General features: G+C 37.2%; 1 long non-coding RNA gene across 1 annotated transcript; it reads right to left on the reverse strand.

Moving 5' to 3' along the window:
• Positions 1 to 3,457: 3,457 nt before the first annotated feature.
• Positions 3,458 to 5,265, reverse strand: LOC110792184 (uncharacterized). Its single transcript, XR_002534320.2, has 2 exons — positions 4,978 to 5,265; positions 3,458 to 4,235 (listed from the first exon to the last, which is right to left on the reverse strand). It is a non-coding gene; the product is annotated as an uncharacterized lncRNA (long non-coding RNA).
• Between the last annotated feature and the right edge of the window lie 13,051 nt (positions 5,266 to 18,316).

The raw sequence follows: 18,316 nt of genomic DNA on the forward strand, positions 1-18,316 counted from the left end.
GCATCAAACCTACCAATGGCTAGTCAGCCATCCATCAAGGCCCAAGGCCCAATAGCAATAAATGACCTATGGGCATTTATTATGCAAACACTATAAATAGGCCGCCAAGGCTCACACCTCAAGGTACGTCCAATTTATCGCCTTAAGACTACTCTTCTAGAACTTCTCTCTAGAACCCGAGCATCGTTCTTACTTAGGCATCGGAGGGGCTTTCCTCGGAAACACCCCCGAGGCTAGTGACTTTGCTCTTGTGCAGGTGAATTCGGACTCGACTCACTCAAGCAAGCAAGATCTTCAACACATACCAAAGGGCCTTCATTCGAAGCCCATTGTTTCCATCTTTACAACACCGGAACACCTATAATACAGAGGATATATAGGTACTACTTCGTATATGTTATTGGCTTAAAAGGAAAAAAAACCATTATTTCTATAAAAGGATATTTTCAAACAAAAGATATATATATAGGACCAGGTTCTGGTAAGAACCTCCCTTAAGATGAGAACCTCCTCTACAATGAGAACCTCTAACCACCGTTAGATTGAGATGAAACGACCGGCCAAGATTCAATCTAATATAACCCCCCAAATTAAACACGTTTACATCTTTCTCTCTCCTTCCCCCAAAAAATCTCGCTCTCTCTCTGCCTCCAGAAAAAGGATTTCAAGTCTCAAATTCCAGAAAATTCGTCCGACAAAATAAGGTAACCTTTCGATCTTTAGTTGCGATTACACCTTAATAATTCGAGAAATCACAATTCCTAAAGTGTTATTGCAATTTCCAGCTTCAATTTTTGAGTTCGTTATTGTGCGGGAATTCGATGACTACTTGTTTGATTAAGTGAAATTACTTCAAATTTCATCTGCTACACTCAATTATTTACTTGATTATGCTGAAATCAAGCTCAGGTACTTGTAGAATATGCTTAAACCCAAAATTTCTTATGATTATAATTCTGAATTTAGTGAGTTTTAGTCAGTTTGTGGAGTGGTTTTTACGCTCTAATTGCCGTGAATTTTGGTGTGAGTTTGCGAAAAACTATTAAAACTGCTCAAAAGTAAACTGAATCTGTATAGAAGTAAATTAAACCTCTCTAAAGTAAACATAAATCCCTATAAAATCAGATGACTTAATGTTTTGTTGTTGCTTCTGTAGCCTGCTGTTATTTTTTTTCGTGCGGCACTTCTATCATTTTTTGAAGTAGATAGAAACTTAGTGAAAGTAAATGAATTTGAATCTGAAGTGTTTTTTTCCTCTTATTTTTAAAAGTCGATAGAACTATAGAAAAAGTAAATCAATTTGACTCAAAAGTAAATGCTTATGTGATAATAGCCTGCCAAGGAACATAATTCAAACCTCATTATCGAGGGGCATATATTTCAGATCAGTACTAATCTATGCTTTAGGGATTATTGATGACGGTGTTCGTTATATAAGTTGCTTGGTTCTAAGCATCTATAACACATGAAGGTTAATTATTCTAGTAATTATTTCATTTCAAACAAGTCTCTTAAATTAATAATTTTCCTGAGAACTTCTTTTGAAGGAGAAGTTTTAGTCAAGAATTGCACCTATGTTGTGTCCAATATAAATTGAAGAGTGTTATTAATCCTACTCAACAGATGAAGGAGGAAAAACTTAGAATACTTATGGTCTAGTTGGGAGAAAATGATTTCAAATATTTCGATAAATGGCCATCTCTAGTAGTGTTAGTTTGTATACTGTTTGGTACCTAACAACAGGAACCTAGAAATTACTTAATTTTATTGGATCTATGATGCTCAAAGCCATGGATTCATAAATAGCATGTGCTTCACCGACCTTTCCTTCCTTACAGTACATATCAATCAACACGTTGTAGGTCTCAATATTTGGAGTTATGTTGTTCCCCCAACATCTCAGTAAAGATATCTTGAGCCTCTTTCCACTGTCCCAAAGTACACATACCTCGAATTTAGGTATTATAGGTGCAACATTAGGGGAAATTCTGGTTTATCTAGGGGACTGTCGGCTGACTACAGTAGGAAACTGCAATTAAGCTTCTAGTTTGGCTAGTATTTACTCTGAGGAAATAGGTCTGGTGGGTTCAGCCAATGGAGTTTTTTTAGTTATGTAGATAAGACAGTGTTGGAGTCTAGTTGTGTGTTCAAATAGTTTTTATCCAGATACGTCATCTTTTGTTGCGGTGTATGTAAAATGTTACTCTGTGCAATCAATATTCTTAATTTAGATAATTATTTTAGTTTTTTATATGTAATACTTCTGTTTCATTTGTTTTATTAAACACTTGTGCAAGGGTAAACTAAATCTCTATAAAAGTAAACTAAATTGCTCTAGAAGTAAATAAATAATAATGGAACTTTGGTTGTAAGTTTTGTCTTAAATATGCCTTAAATGGGATAACAATGTGCCATTGCACATGGATATAGGTTCAAATCCTACATTGGAGGGTATATACACGCGTAAAAATTTCAAAAGTAGATAATAAACTCGAAAGTAAATTAAAAATACTCATAAGTAAATAAGAAAATTTAAAAGTAACTATGAGCAGATTGACAGTTTTTTGTTTTTTTTGAGAAATGAAATCAGTATTTTTTTGTTGGTATGTTTAATGTTGCATAAATTTTGAGGGTCTGCAGACCTGTTGCAAGCGCATCACTGCAGTTTGAGTTAGTTTTGTTAAGTGTTGTAGTTCAGCAAAACTTTTTGGTTGTTTTTTCGTTCTCCTGATGTGAGTCTGCTGTTGTTGCGGTGTTCTGGCCTGCATTCAACGAAGATGTTTCCAAGTGGTTGCAAGTTTTGTGCGGTTCTGATAAAAGAATAATTATTGTAAGTTAGCAAAGTTTTGCTGGGTTGAGGCCTAGCTTCAGGAACTTGTGCAAGGTAAACTAAATCTCTAGAAAAGTAAACTAAATCTTTCTAGAAGTAAACTATATAATACTGGAACTTTGATTGCAAATTTTCCCCCCTCAAATATTAAGTCGAAACCTATTAGCTCAAATGGGAGAGCAATGTGCCATTGCACATGGATGTAGGTTCAAATCCTACATAGGTTGAAGATTTATACACGCAAAAAACTCATAAGTAGATAAGAAACTCAAAAGTAATTAAAAAAAACTCATAAGTAAATAAGAAAATCTTAAAAGTAAATATGAAAATCTGAAAAGTTAATAAAAAAAAATCTCAAAAGAACATAATCTTATGTCTTTATCTCGCTAAAAGAGCCCTGCCCTCCACAATCAAAGATTATGATCAAAGGTGATCAACAATCTAGTTTCACTCTACTCGATCACTTGGTAGCTGCAAATACGATCTCCCCTTAAAAGTAAATGTTTCCTATTTGAAAGTAAATAAAACAAGACAAATAGTAATTGAAAAATATGAAGAACCTACGTGGGATTTGAACCCACATCTTGTGCAAATTTGCACAATGCTCTTCCTATTGAGCTAGTAGGCTAGTGTTAGGTAACCATAGAGTACACAAGTACGGCAATCTCACATTGCTCCTTCTGTTCAATTCAAAAGTAGATACATAACTCTTAAAAGTAAATATAATTTATTCAAAAATAAAGTCATCAATAAGGAAAGCTGAAGTAAATGGTAAAAGCCTTCTAGAACAACCCTAGTGAACATGAATCAGCCATGAGGAAAGCTGGTGATGCTCAGGCTAGGGAGACCGTGGAGGACAACAAACCAACCCAAAACAACAAGCAGCACCGAACCACAACTGAACTGAGAGCCTGCTGACAAGACCAAACAGACCACACTAGCAAACAATATCACACATGCTTGAAAAAAGTCCAAATTTGAGATGTTAATCCTACAAGTTGGGATCCCCGAAAAAAGACTACTATTTTAGATATCAGTAACCACCACCAGCAATGCAGACCTATGAAGCTTGGTGATGAGTTTGTGTTGATTTTAGTTGTGTTCAATTCTTGGTGATGACAAATGCTTTGATGATTGGGAAGCTGCGGCATATGCTTTGACAGCAGAAAACGATACACACACTTCAGAAATAAAAATCTTCTGGTGGTAACAGTCAGTATCGAAACAATAGCAATAGTCAAGCTTGGACCCTTAATGATGTTTTTCGTCCTAGAAGCTTGCCTGGCCTTCGCTATACTCAACTTCAGAACATGCTTTTTGAGTGGCCCTTCTGCTTATCCAATTTGTTGCGAGGATTTTGGTGTAACAGACTTGAGTTTCCTCCCATGCCCTTGGAACTCAGAACCTGGAAATCGACAGAGTAAGTAGTTGTTTGCTTCATACATTTTGATCAGTATCACATTTATCACTTAGATTTTGGTGATGGTGCTGATTGCGGACCTATTTTATATCCCTCGAGTTGCAGCAGTTTTTGTAACTCTTTGTTGTCAGACTATGTACAGAAGCAGATATTTTGCTCACTTTAATATTCATAAATTGGAAATTCAGTTGTCCTCTTGCAGTTAATAATTCAAAGCATTTATTCTTGTAATTATCTGGTGTTAGCCGCCTCCTTTTTTCTGTTTACATTTCACAAATTGACACCCTCTGAATGCTTCCATTTTCTAGAAAAGAAATACTACCAAGCAGGCAAGCAGACAGCCACTCTAGCAAATGCAAGATTCCAGATATTGACTAGCACTCTCAATATTGAATTGAATTCAACGGAATCAACTGAATCCAATACATAAACCTAATTCCAAAAAACCAATTGAATTCCAATACATAAACATTTATGCATTTAATTCTAGAAAAAAAAATTAAGAAAACCCTAATTCGAAAGACTAAATCAAAGGAACTCAATTCAACAAAACTACTAATTCAAAGAAATCACCTGGATTCGAATTAATTAACCTAATTCCAAAAAAATCAAAAGAAAACCACAAATTCGAGTAAAATGAACTCGAAAGATTGAATCAAATGCATAAATTTCAATCGAAAAATTAATTGTAGAAATATACAATATTAACCGAGTAAAATTAACTTACCAAATTACTAATTTGCAAGAACGATGAAGGTATTGAATGTACAAATTTTGGCAGAAGAGACATAAAGAACGGAGGAGAGAGATCGAAAATGGCGAGAAGTTGCGGGAAGAAAGAGAAAACCGAAGGAGGAGAGAGAAAGAATTATGAAAATCGACGTGGGAAGAGGAAGGTCATTTGAAGCTGAAAAGTTACTAATTTGCCCTTATTTTTTGTATTTGGTCGGGTGAAATTATGATCGTTGATTGAATTGATCTGAGGGCTGAGATTAGTTCTCAGTTCTCATCTTAAGGGGGTGGTTCTCACCAGATCCCGATTATATATATATATATATATATGACTTTTGTTTTATAAAATTACAATGTTTGTATAAGATATCACACACATATTGCAAGCGGGTGCATAAACATTACACAAATGGCCAAATAAACGAGGAAACATGAGAGTTACTACTTATTACGTCCGTTTCATTATGTTCTTTACGGTTACTATTTGCATAAATATTAAGATAAAAAGGGAATAGTGTGTAAAAATGTGTGTGGATAATTGGATGTCATAAAATATAGATAAAGTAAGCAAGGGTGTATAAAAAGGTGAATGGATGTAGGGAAAAAGGAATAAAATAAAAGAAAGTGAATGGACGTAAGGAAAAATGAATAAAATAAGAGAAATTGATAAATGTTGTAGGTAAAGAGTAAGATACGCAATAGTAAAGTTTCATGTCAAAAAAATACAATAAAGCATAATATAAAGAATATTATGAAATGAATTAAAACAAAAAGCGTAAAAATTATTTTAACACAGAGGTAGTGCTACGTAGTACAAGCAAGTCCTTTGTACTACTCCATCAGCTAGCCATGTTGGTAGTGGCGGAGGGACGGGGGCTAAGTCCCCCCCCCCCAACCCCCAACCCCAACCCCAACCACCCACATTTAAAAAAAATAACATAGAGATAAGTAGTATTAAATACATTAATATATCACTAAATGCTTATTGCCTCGGTGGTAATTGTTTTTTAGTTAGTGTCCTTAGGCCAAATCCTACCATATACCTAATTTTTAGCTTTATTTTCTTTCACCCCCCATAGTTTTCATTTTCTTTCTCTCCACCAACGTACAATTCCTGGCTGCACGTATTGCATGTTGATAATTTGTAATAAATGATGACAGTGGAATGAATCTAAGTGGTTTTACTTGGAAGTTAACAACACACAGTCAATGACACATGATGTCAATGGTAATAAACAAATATTAACCTACGTAGGATAACAACTTTGGTTTATACTACTGTATTTCCCTACTTCGTACTGAATACCTTAGTTTGTTTGCAAGTATTATAAACTAGTGTATGGTCCAAATACAAAAAGTTAAAACCCACCCTATTAAATGTCACAACTATCCGTCCCTATATTTACCTCTTCATGTTTTTACCTTTCACCTTACTTTAATTCACCATCTTACCTTCAACCTTACAACCCACCTTTAATGTACCTTCCAACTCCGGCCTAACCTCCGACCAAAATTCCGGCGACCCGAAATTAGACGGCTGCTAGCCTGCCACCACTCCAGTGAGGGCATTTTCCGAAACTCTCAGAAGAAAAAATGTGTCAAAATTCTTACATGTACGAGTCATTGGGGAACATCCACGTCATCCCAAGAGGTATTTTTTTTTGTCCAGCCAAACTTACAAAGGCTTTTTCATTTTAAGCTTTCACCATGGTAGAGATTTCTGCACTTTAAGCTCGTACCATGGTAGGAACTTAAACTGCAGAAGTCTCCATCATGGTAGAAGCTCAAAATGAAGAAAACTCCACCATGGTAGAATCTCAAAATGAAGAAGTTGCCATATTAATTCATTTTAATTATTGTTGAATTTCAAAAAATTATTCCGAAAAATATTAATTAGACTTTTTTGTTTTGAGCTCGCACAATGGTGGAGACTTATTCATTTTGAGCTTCTACCATGGTGTAGACCTTTTTGCTTTAAGCTTCCACCATGGTAGAATCCTAAACAACAGAAGCCCACACCATGGTGCGAGCTCAAAACGAAAAAGTCTAACTAATTTTTTTCTGAATAATTTTTTCAAATGTGGAGGGTATAATAACAAAAAAGTTATTTAATATCACTTATATAATAAATATAGATTTACATTTCTTTTTTAGCATTGGGACTTCTACGTTTTAGGCTTCTGCCATGGTAGAAACTTCTTCGTTTTAAGCTTTTACCATACTAGAAACTTAAACAACAAAAGTCTCCACCATGGTGCAAACTGAAAACGAAAAAGACTAACTAATTCCGGAATAATAATTAATTAACTCTAACAATTAATTACACAAAACTACTTCGTTTTAATATCACTAATTTAAAAAATAGAATTATACGGAGTACTTCTTTTTCTGCTTTTTAACATGGAGCTTCTACGTTTGAAGCTCCTACCACGGTAGAGACTTGTTTGTTTTAAGCTTCCACCATGTTAGAAGCTCAAACAATAGTAGCCTACACTATGGTAGGAGCTCAAACCGCAGAAGTCTCCACCATGGTGGAAGCTCAAAATGAAGAAGTCTTTGTATGTTTTTCCGGAAAAAAATACGTCTTGGGATGACGTGGATGTTCCCCTGATGACTCGTACATGTAAGAATTTCGGCGCAATTTTCGCTGGAGATTTATGTCGTCGGAAAATGCCATCCGTCGGATTTTAGGCCATCGAAATTTTGGCCGGAGGTCTGGCCGAAGTGGTGGCTTCCGGAATGTTGGAAGGTCGAAGGTGGGTTGTAGGGTTGAAGGTAAGATGGTGAGTGAAAGTAAGGTGAAAGGTAAAAGCATGAAAGGGTAGATATAGGGAAGGGTAATGGTGACATCTAATAGGGCGGGTGAGTATTTATGGGGCGGGATTTAGTATGTATCGTGGAAAACCAGGCCCACAAAGGCCCAAAGTGTGAGGTTAACAAAGTACTCTACAAAAGGGGGTTTTTAGGCAGCAATCTCATAGATAGGGGCTAGCTTTTCCTTGTATGGTAAGGGACTATACATGAAAAGTCATTGTTCACTGAAAAACTTTTTACACCATGAGAAAACAAACCTACGTATGGTTAAACCAACTCTTATTAACAGTACTAGCTTTAAAAGGTGTTAATTAGTTATCCCTTGAAAACCATCTTCAAAGAAGTGTTTCATAATTGCACACAAGTGATGTTTAAATCACCAACCGATTTGGGATTAGAATTGAAAATAGTGATTTAGGTGACAAATAGGTAAGCCGATCGAAGTTGTAATTTCAGTACTTAGGCTTTATTTGATTGAGTGTAAAATGTTATCATGGAAAATAAATTTTTTTCTTTTCAATCATTTTACGTTGTTTGGTTTGACAAATGATGGAAAATAATTTTCTATAACTCCTTCATAGGTGTAAAAAGCTTTTCCTTTTGAAATTAAAGGAAGGGAATTCAAAATTTCACATTTCCCCCTTTCCTCCCTCTCCCTTCTTCCCCTCACTCTTCACCCATTTTCTTTTTTTTCCTATTCATTTTCTTTAAAGAAACCAAAAAAAAAAAAAAAAAAACTAGTTTGGATTTCATTTTCTCTAAAAAATGCATTTTTCACTGAAAACATTTTACACCACACCAAATGGAGCCATATCCAAACTGATAATGAATCACCCCATGTGTATTCCTAGGCTACCCACCCAACCATATGGGTTGAAAATATTTAGATTTATCCACCATGAAAATTATTATTTCCCGATATGTGACTTTTGATGAAAATACTTTTCCATTTCGAAATATTAATTCACTTAATGTATCACAGCTAGGTTATTGATATAGTTTCCACAATTTTTTTTCTTGATCTTGGTAAATTGGCACGCCAATCCCATCACTCATCTTCCGCTTCGTATGTTCACTCCGTGAACAATTCTAAACAATTTCTCTTAATTATAAACTGCTTCTTGCAAATTACTTTTATCTTTGTCCAAAAGGTTTTGTCTTTTATCCAACAAACATAATCCCCTCGCCATACGTTGACGTGTTACCTAAGACGTAACTGATTACAATGGCCAAAGACGATGACGTCAATGATCCTCCCACTCGCACGACATCAACCGAGTTTCACCCTGCTCTAGGAGTAAACAATATCAAGAACGCGATCCCTCTCACTCTTGATCGCGAAAAGGTACAATACTCCAACTAGGTAGAATTATTTGAATGTCATGCTCATACTTTTAATGTTCTAGATCCCATAGATCCTAAAACTCCTAAGCCAACTGATGTTTCTGACACTACGTGGAACCGTCTTGACTAGATTGTGAAACAATGGATTTATGGTACTATTTCTTATGATCTCCGACAATCAATTTTGTGCCGAGGAGATACGGCACAACAAATATGGAACAAGGTTAGAGGGATTTTTCAAGATGATAAAAATTCAAGGGCAGTTTATCTTGATAATCAATTTACTACTGTGCATTTGAATAATTTTTCTGACGTTAATGCTTATTGTACCACTTGAAAGTTTTGGCAGATCAGTTGGCTAATGTTGATCAACCGGTTACGGAACAAAAATTAGTTTTACGTCTTGTTGCAGGTCTTGTGAACACTGATTTTGACACCGTGGCTACCATGATCCAACAAACAGATCCCCTCCCTACCTTTGAGAACGCTCGAAAGCGTTTACTTGCTGAGGAAGAAAGGCGTTCCTGTGACACTAGTGGCTCAAACACCGCTTTTTTTGCTCAACCACCACAGTCGGCGGCCGCCCAACCCAACCACCAATCTGCCCAGCCACCTCGTAAAACAGGCGGTGGCGGCAGGGGTGGTGGTGGGCGGGGCCGTGGCCGCGCTAGAGGGAGGGGCAGAGGTTGTGGAAAGGGAAACAACTTAAACAACCAAGCCCAGGAGCAAAATCAACATGTCCAGCCTGCTCCACAACAGATTTGGGTCGGCCCAGTCTAACAAACTTGGCCCCAACAACAGCAATGGGTCACTCCTCCTTTCCCTTAGCCTCAACAACATGTTCAACCAAATCAGGTCCAATACTAAGCGGCCCATCAGCAGCAATTCCACCAAAACAGGCAAGCAGTTCCTCAATCTGTTCTTGGGCCTGGCCCAACACTTCGTCCAGCCCAATACGTCCAACTACATGCCTATTTTTCTGAATAAATGACCCCTACGGATTTGGCCAACTCTTTTGCTACTATGACATTGCCACAAGATCAATCATGGTACATGGATTCGGGTGCAACTTCTCATATGACTAACAACGGAGGTACGCTCATGCCTCTATTTAATTTAATCACTAATATCATATTTTAGTTGGTAATGGTCATCGCATTTCAGTTACAGGCTATGGTCACACTTCTTTTCCCCACCCTAATCCACCTTTAAATCTTTGTGGCGTACTCCTTGCCCCCAAATAATTAATAATTAATTTTAGTTCGTAAATTCACCACTGATAATAAGGTTTCCGTTGAATTTGACCCTAATGGTTTCTCTGTGAAGGATCTTTGTACGGGGAATATAATCACGAGATGCAATAGCTCCAAGGACCTTTATCCTTTCACCATGACCACACCATCCACGTGAAAGAAATAATGCCCTTGGTCCAAGTATGCATTCAATGTTAAGTCTAATAAATGCGGTTCAGTATTAATTAACAAGTTAATAATTCAGTGAGATCAAGTGAGCTGAATGCCTAGCTAGAGGCCGCTTCAGTTCAAGTGGAATTCATGATATTAATCCACAGCTTACTCTTGACTGAACCCGTAGGGTCACACAAATAGTACGTAAACGGATCAAGTATTTAATGGCATTAAATACTCTATCTATGGATATTCGGAATCGACGGATCTTGGTTACAGTGGGAGCTGAGATCGTCACAAGCAAGAAATGAATACTCCGGAAACGATGATATTGCCGGAAACGGAAATATGGATCGTATCGGAAATATAAATATTATCCAAGTCGTAGATATTGCCGGAAACGGAAACATGGTACGTATCGGAAAATATTATCGGAAATGGAAATATTGCCGGAATCGGAAATATTGCCGGAAACGGAAATATTGTCAGAATCGGAAATATTATCGGAATCGGAAAATATTACCGGAAACGGAAATATGAAATATTTGTTCGAAACGGAAATTAATTGCGGAATCGGAAATATTAAATATTGTTCGTATCGGAAATGAATTCCGGAATCGGGAATTTAATCGGAAGCGTATCGTACGAATAAGCATCGGACGAGGCCTGCCGGACGAAGGCCCAGCACGAAGCCAGGCCATCGCCCAGCAAGCAAGGACGCGCGCACGCCCAGCCCAAGGCAGCTCCAGGCCCACCGCAAGGCAGGCCCAGCGCGCCAAGGCAATGCTGCCCAGCGTGGGCTGCGTGGGCCGAGCGCATGCGTGCGGGTGCCCTCGTCGCTCCGTGCGTGTGTGTTTGTGTCCATGCACAATTCCAAAATCTATTAGGTTTTGGTGTATGATTAAACTCCTATTCCTATTAGGATTATTTAATTAATTAGAGTCCTTGTAGGATTCTAAGTTTAATTAAATCGTATCCTACTAGGATTCCAATTCCCTTTCCAAACCTCTATAAATAAGGGCCTAGGGTCATAATTTATACGCACGATTGAAGTATTCAAAGGGTAAGTTTTTGAAAGAAAATTCAGCCACACTCTTGCACAATAACAGCCGAAAATTCCTAGCACCTTAAGGGCGATTCTAGTTGGTCAATCTTGAGGCGGATCCGGACGTACTGTGGACTATCTACGGAGGGACGACACTTGGAGTCCTAAAGACTTGTTCTTGTTCGGTTCGGGCGCAGCTAGGGAAGGCACGCTACAAAGTGTATGCATCTATACTATGCTAAATGATTATGTGTAAATAATATGCTTTCCTGGCTTCATGGTTTTTCCGCATGATTTATGTATTGTCATATGTATCATAACCTAACACCACGTGCCTTGCAACCACCCTTATGGCCTCCTCTCCAACCACTTGGCATAGTCGATTTGGACATCCGGGACATCAAATTTTAAGCTTTCTTAGGTCTAAAAATTTTATTTCTTGTAATAAGGACCATGATTCTAATTTTTGGAATTCTTGTCAATTAGGAAAACATTGTCGTTTTCTATTTCATAATTCAATATGTATTACATCATCTGTTTTTTATATAATTTATGCTGATTTGTGGACCTCACCCGTTCGTAACACTAAAGGTCATAAATATTACCTAGTACTATTATATGATTTTACTCACTTTGTGTGGAACATACCCCTTCAATACAAGTCTCTGCCTATTTAGTCTTTCTTGAACTTTAAGCAATATGTCCTTACTCAACTTGAACGCTCTGTTAAGTATTTCCAATGCGACCAGAGAAGGAATTTGACAATGACCCGTTTAAATTATGTTGTGTGAAGAATGGTATGGTTTTTCGCTTTTCTTGTCCCCACACATCGTCTCAAAATGGTAAAGTTTAACGCATGATTAAAACTATTAATAACATGTCCCGAACTCTCCTTTTTCATGCTTCCCTTCCACCATCTCATTGATTAGACTCTCTTGAAACGGCAACGTATTTAATTAATATATTACCTACTAAGGCGCTTAATAACAAACTCATGCAGAGGTTTTGTTTCGAAAAATCCCATCATACGACCATATTAGGATTTTTGGGTGTCTTTGTTTTCCTAACCTTTCGGCTACGACCCCGCATAAATTGGCCCCCCGTTCCACCCCATGTGTATTCCTAGGCTACCCATCCAACCATAGGGGTTACAAGTGTTTATATCTATCCACCATGAAAATAATTATTTCCCGGCATGTGACTTTTGACGAAAATACTTTTCCATTTCGAAATATTAATTCACTTAATTTATCACACTATTTTTTTCTGGACCCTCTAGACCCAAGCCCCTTACTTCATCCCTTATGGAAACACAATGGCCCAATACCTTTGCCAAACCCAATACATTTTCCAAACCCAAACCAGAATGCACATGGGGATAATAGCTCTCAGTTGGGAAGTGGGCCTGGTCAGACCGCCACAACCCAACTTACAGCTACCCACGCATTTAGGCCAAATAAAAACATTTCCCCACCTACTTGGAGTTTCCTTCCAACAACAAACATCCCACTTGGTGTTGTCCCCAACATGCGTCTGACACGTGTCTACCCACCCGTTGCCTTTGACCCGCGAGATCCGATATGGGCTAAGCCCGATTTTCTTTTCCTTTGACCAGACCCCCAAATCAGATACACTCCTCCACCTTTACGTGGCATTCAACCACTTCAGCCCACTAGGCCACCCCCTCCCGGCGAGTAACTCGATCCCAATACGGCATTGTCAAGCCCAACCCCAAGTACGCACTCACCGTACAGCCTATTGGACCCACCTTAACTCTCTCTCCCCTCCCTAAAAACCATAAACAAGCATTGACTGACCCAATAGGAATGCGGCGATCCAAGACGAATATGGTGCTTTAATTAAAATGGGGACATGAGATTTGGAGATATTGTCAATTGCATGTGGATTTTTACTCATAAATAAAATAATAAAGGTGACCTCATAAGGCACAAAGGCCGTTTAGTTTGTGATGGAAGGTCGCAAGAGGTTGGCGTTGATTGTGATGAGACTTTTAGTCCAGTTGTCAAACCGACTACCATTAGCACAGTGTTGGGTTTGGCTATGGCTCAAAAGTGGTCTATTCATCAACTTGATGTTAAAAATGCTTTCCTTCATGGTGATCTAAAAGAGAAAGTTTATATGCATCAACCTCCAGGATTTGTTGATCGTAGGGCTCCTGATCATGTTTGCCTACTTCACAAGGCATTATATGGTCTCAAACAAGCACCTCGTGCTTGGTTCCAAAGGTTTGCTAACTTTTTATCACAGATGGGCTTTGTAATTGCCATGAGCGACACTTGTATGTTCACTTTCAAGCATGGTGATGGCATGGCCTATCTTCTATTATATGTTGATGATATTATTCTGATCACTTCTTCATATACTTTGCAAGATCGCATTATCTCCCATTTGCAAACCGAATTTCCTATGTCTGATTTATGACCACTTAATTATTTTTGGGTATCGTTGTCACTCGTACTCCTTCTTTTATTGTAACACCCCGACCTCTAATTCAATTATTAAAGCATAATTAGCAGCGGAATTAACCTAATTTGGTCGGGACATTACATGCCGTAATTCCCTCTTGGAAATTACAAGGCAACATCATACATAAGCCATAAAAACCTCATAATTTAATATAATAATCCTTTATATTCCCAAAATACAAGTACAAAAACTTACTAAAAGTCTTCAATTAAACTATCAAAGCATTAAGCATAAACTAGGTGAATATTAATAAAGTGAAATTCCTCGCCACTACTCGTGTCCATCGTTACCCGCAGTACCTAAAACGGAAAACAAAAAGGTGAGCCGAAGACTCAGTAACGACTACCCTAGCAACGTAAATTCATTTCAATTCATTTTATTTAATAACACAGGGAGAATAGAATAAGTAAAACATTTAATAAAACATCACATTTAATTCATTCATAAACTTTTAATGAAAACGTCATTCATAAACTTTTAATTAACATGTTAGTTGTCGGCAAGTACGAACCGTGAAGGAATTCTCCACTGGGCCTGGGCCCATAAGAGCCTGGGCTCATCATCGTAACATGGGGCCTGGGCCCTAAGCCTAGGCTCATAAACCATGGGAGCCTGGGCTCGTAATCCATGGGTGGAAAGGTGTCCGTGGTGCATGCATGACCGGTAGATAGGAAGATGGTAGTTTATATACCGCCAGACAAACCAGGTCTTTCACTTTCATTTATCATGTTTCATGTATTTATACCAAGCCTTGGCTTGTATTTGAGTTGAAATAACATAACTCTTTTTAGATCATAAAACATCATTTAGATCCTGTGATCCATAAAACATCAATTCTTTCATAGCATTGCATATACGTCATTTTATGAGAAATCTCAATCAAATCATATTATAGGAAACAATTCAATCAAATCATATTTCATCCCACAATCCATAAAACACATCAAAACATTTAATTCATAAATTCAATCATAACGTCATAATTTCATAAATCATATTTATAAGGGGATTGCGGGTACTAGCAATAGCCGTTACCTCACTTCCACGATTTTGCTAAGGATTTTCGTTGGTTCGTTCGTCCTGAGCTCCGAGTCCAATTTCTTTCAAAATAATAAATTACTGAATTAGTATTAAAATAATCTAAAATTGATAATTTATAACTAAATAATTTTATAAGTAATGATTTTATAAATAATGAATTTTAAATAAAAAAATAAAAAAATATAATTTCATGATTTAATAAAAATCATATTAATCGAAATTTCAAAAATATAAATTTATAACTCATAAATCGACATGCATGAAATATTATTTAATTTTATAAACTAACAAAAATTTTATTTAAATTAAATTTTCAGTCAAAGTATAAATCTGAAATTATCATTTAAATTTTTAAGGTTGAAATAAATAATCGATTTACATGAGTGTTTAAATAAGAAAATAGAGCTTAAATTAAATGGTAAAACTCACTTTGGGAAATTTGGGCCAACTTGTTTTGGGCTTGGGTGTGGGAAAATTAAGGGGAACAAGTTCCAATTTGGAACTTGCTCCTCGCATAACTGGAGCACGACAAGGGAGGAGAACGGAGGAGCAGGGGAAGCGGCGAAGGAGAGGAAAGAGGGGAGGGAGGGGGGGTGACCGGAGGTCTGATCGGCACGGCGGCGAGAATTCGTGCTGATGATGGTGGTTGGTTCTGCGGCGGCGGAACCGCAAGGGGAGGAGAGAGGGGGGTCGCACATAACAGAGAAATACAGGGGAAGTTTGAGGGTGTTTGTGGTCAGTTTTGGGCGGCGCAATAACAGCTCGCCGGGAATTGTGGGACGACGGAGGTAGGTGTACAAGGTGGTGATGGTGGACAGTGGTGGAGAGTGATGGTGGTGGTGCATCGAAGAAGAGAAAGGGAGAGAGACAGGGGAGGGGGCAGGGGAGTTCGACAAAGGAGAGAGAAAACAGGGGGAGTACGGTGGGGTACGGTGGTGGTCGAGGGATTAAGGTGGTGTTGGACGGTGATTGAGGTGGCGACAGTGGTGGTTATGAATTGTGATTGAAGGTGGCTGGAGGTGGTGGTGGTTGACACCGATGGCGCAAGGAGGAGAGAAAAGGGAAGCAGGGGAGTGCGAAGGAGAGGAGGATAGGGCGAGGGGTGTGGTGGTGCGTGCGGTGGAGAAGGGTGGTCGAGGCAGCAAGGTGGTGAGTCTGTGTGGTTGGGCAACAGGTGGTGGTAGTGGTGGACGGTGGTGGTTGCGGTGGGCGATGGTGGTGGATGATCAAATCAGAGGAAAACAAAATGGAAATGAATTTGTCAAATTGATTTGGTTTTGTTGATGAAACTCAAACTGGGATTCCTAATTTGTAAATAGGTAGAGTGTAGGAGAAGGAGAAGTCCTTGCTCCCCAAGGCATGAATTTAGACTCATTTTTAGGAAAGGGAGTGAAGAAATACGTGGAGAGATGCAAGAAGAAGAAAAATGGAATTTTTTGCTCTTTCAAGGGCATTTTCGTAATTTCACATGATTGGACTGAAATTCAGAATATTTGGTTTCTATTTTTGGAAGCTACTAAAAATAGAAATGTTTAGCTAAAATAATTTCCTATAAAAAATATCGTTAACGGAAAATAAATTAAATTTTCCGAATAAAAATAAGAACGTTAAATAATTAATTTGGTTTCCGAATTAAATAAATTTAGAAATCCGAAAATAATTAAAATTTAAAAAGTTCGTTAAGCTCGTAAATATGAAAATTAAATTATAAACTGAAAAATAAATCGTGTAGCAATATTAAAATTTCAATCGAAATAAAACTTCGTTAATTAAAATAAAGTTCAAATTTAGGATTTAAAACGGTTTTAAGCTAAATAAAAATAATTAAGCATAATTAATCGAGTTTTAAAAATTCGGGGTATTACATTCTTACCCCCTTAGAAAAAGTTTCGTCCTCGAAACTTGAAAATTAGATTTATAAAATGTTTGTTGAAAATTGAAAACGCTCGAATAAAAGTATGATGTTTTATTTTAAAACCAAGATCTCAAAATTTTATTTCAATCCCGACAATGTCTAGCCTTCATTCCGCCATCATCTTTTAGGACTCCGCTTCAACTCGAGACCTAGAATCGAAGAGTAAAGAATGCAAAAGGGGCAAAATTATATTTTGATCCTTAATCGTCATTAAGGTCAATTACATTTTGCCATCGTCTTTCGTATCTCCACTTGATTTCATATAATAGGATCGAGGAGCAAAGAACATAAAAGGGGCAAACTTGTTAGCATAGACTAGGCTCCTATTTTACTTTGCGAGATCCTGTTTGAGAATATTTTCCACCAAAAGTAGTAGTTTTTAATGCAAAATTATAATTCTGAAAATATATGTATATATATAATGAAAATAAATATTTATCTATCAATTGCAATACTCAAATAGTTGTAAAAGTTATTTATTATAATAATAATCTCGTACTCTGAGCTCAGGAGAACTTCCATCGAAGACGGCATCCATGTATAACAATTAGATTACCAGTACAATCATGTCAGCATAAACATAATCCATATCATAGAGACATAATTCATAAATTGAAAATTTCATATTCAACATAAGCATAACATTCATAATCTTTTGATCTAACACACGAGCATGGTTGACCATAACATAATCATTCATAGAAAACATAGTCATTCATACATCATATCGTTCATGGGCGAATAATTAGAGACATTTCACTTTCATTTTCTATTGGCTCCTTTGCTGCAGAAATCTTTGTCGTTGACTTTCATCATTCAATTCGTTTTGATTTGATCTCCGATCTTTCTTCTATGTTGAGTGACTTCGTTAACTGCGTTCGTTGCAGGGGTTCGAATCCAATCACGTGACTAGAAATATATCGTTAGACATACGACTTCGTTACTTATCCTTAAGTCGAAAAATCTCGTATTTTGCGGATAATGCTAAGCCATCAAACATGCCTTTATCATAAACAATCCAGCTTCTAGAAAACTTAGTTCAGACTACCTGGTTTTACAGACATGACATTTTGTCAATTTCTATTCTCAACTCCATTGCATTCCTCAATCATTCATAATTCTTTTCGAATTTCATAACATTCATTGATATCATCAACCTAATGGACAGAATTCTCGATAACTTATTTCAATTCTTTATATGCAACCTCAATTTCATGTCCTCACCATAAATCGTACTTTTCCTAACAACATTTTTGCAAAACCTTACATTCTCTAGTTCAAC

This window comes from Spinacia oleracea, chromosome 3 (genome assembly GCF_020520425.1).
Source record: "Spinacia oleracea cultivar Varoflay chromosome 3, BTI_SOV_V1, whole genome shotgun sequence".
Classification (NCBI taxonomy): Eukaryota; Viridiplantae; Streptophyta; class Magnoliopsida; order Caryophyllales; family Amaranthaceae; genus Spinacia; species Spinacia oleracea.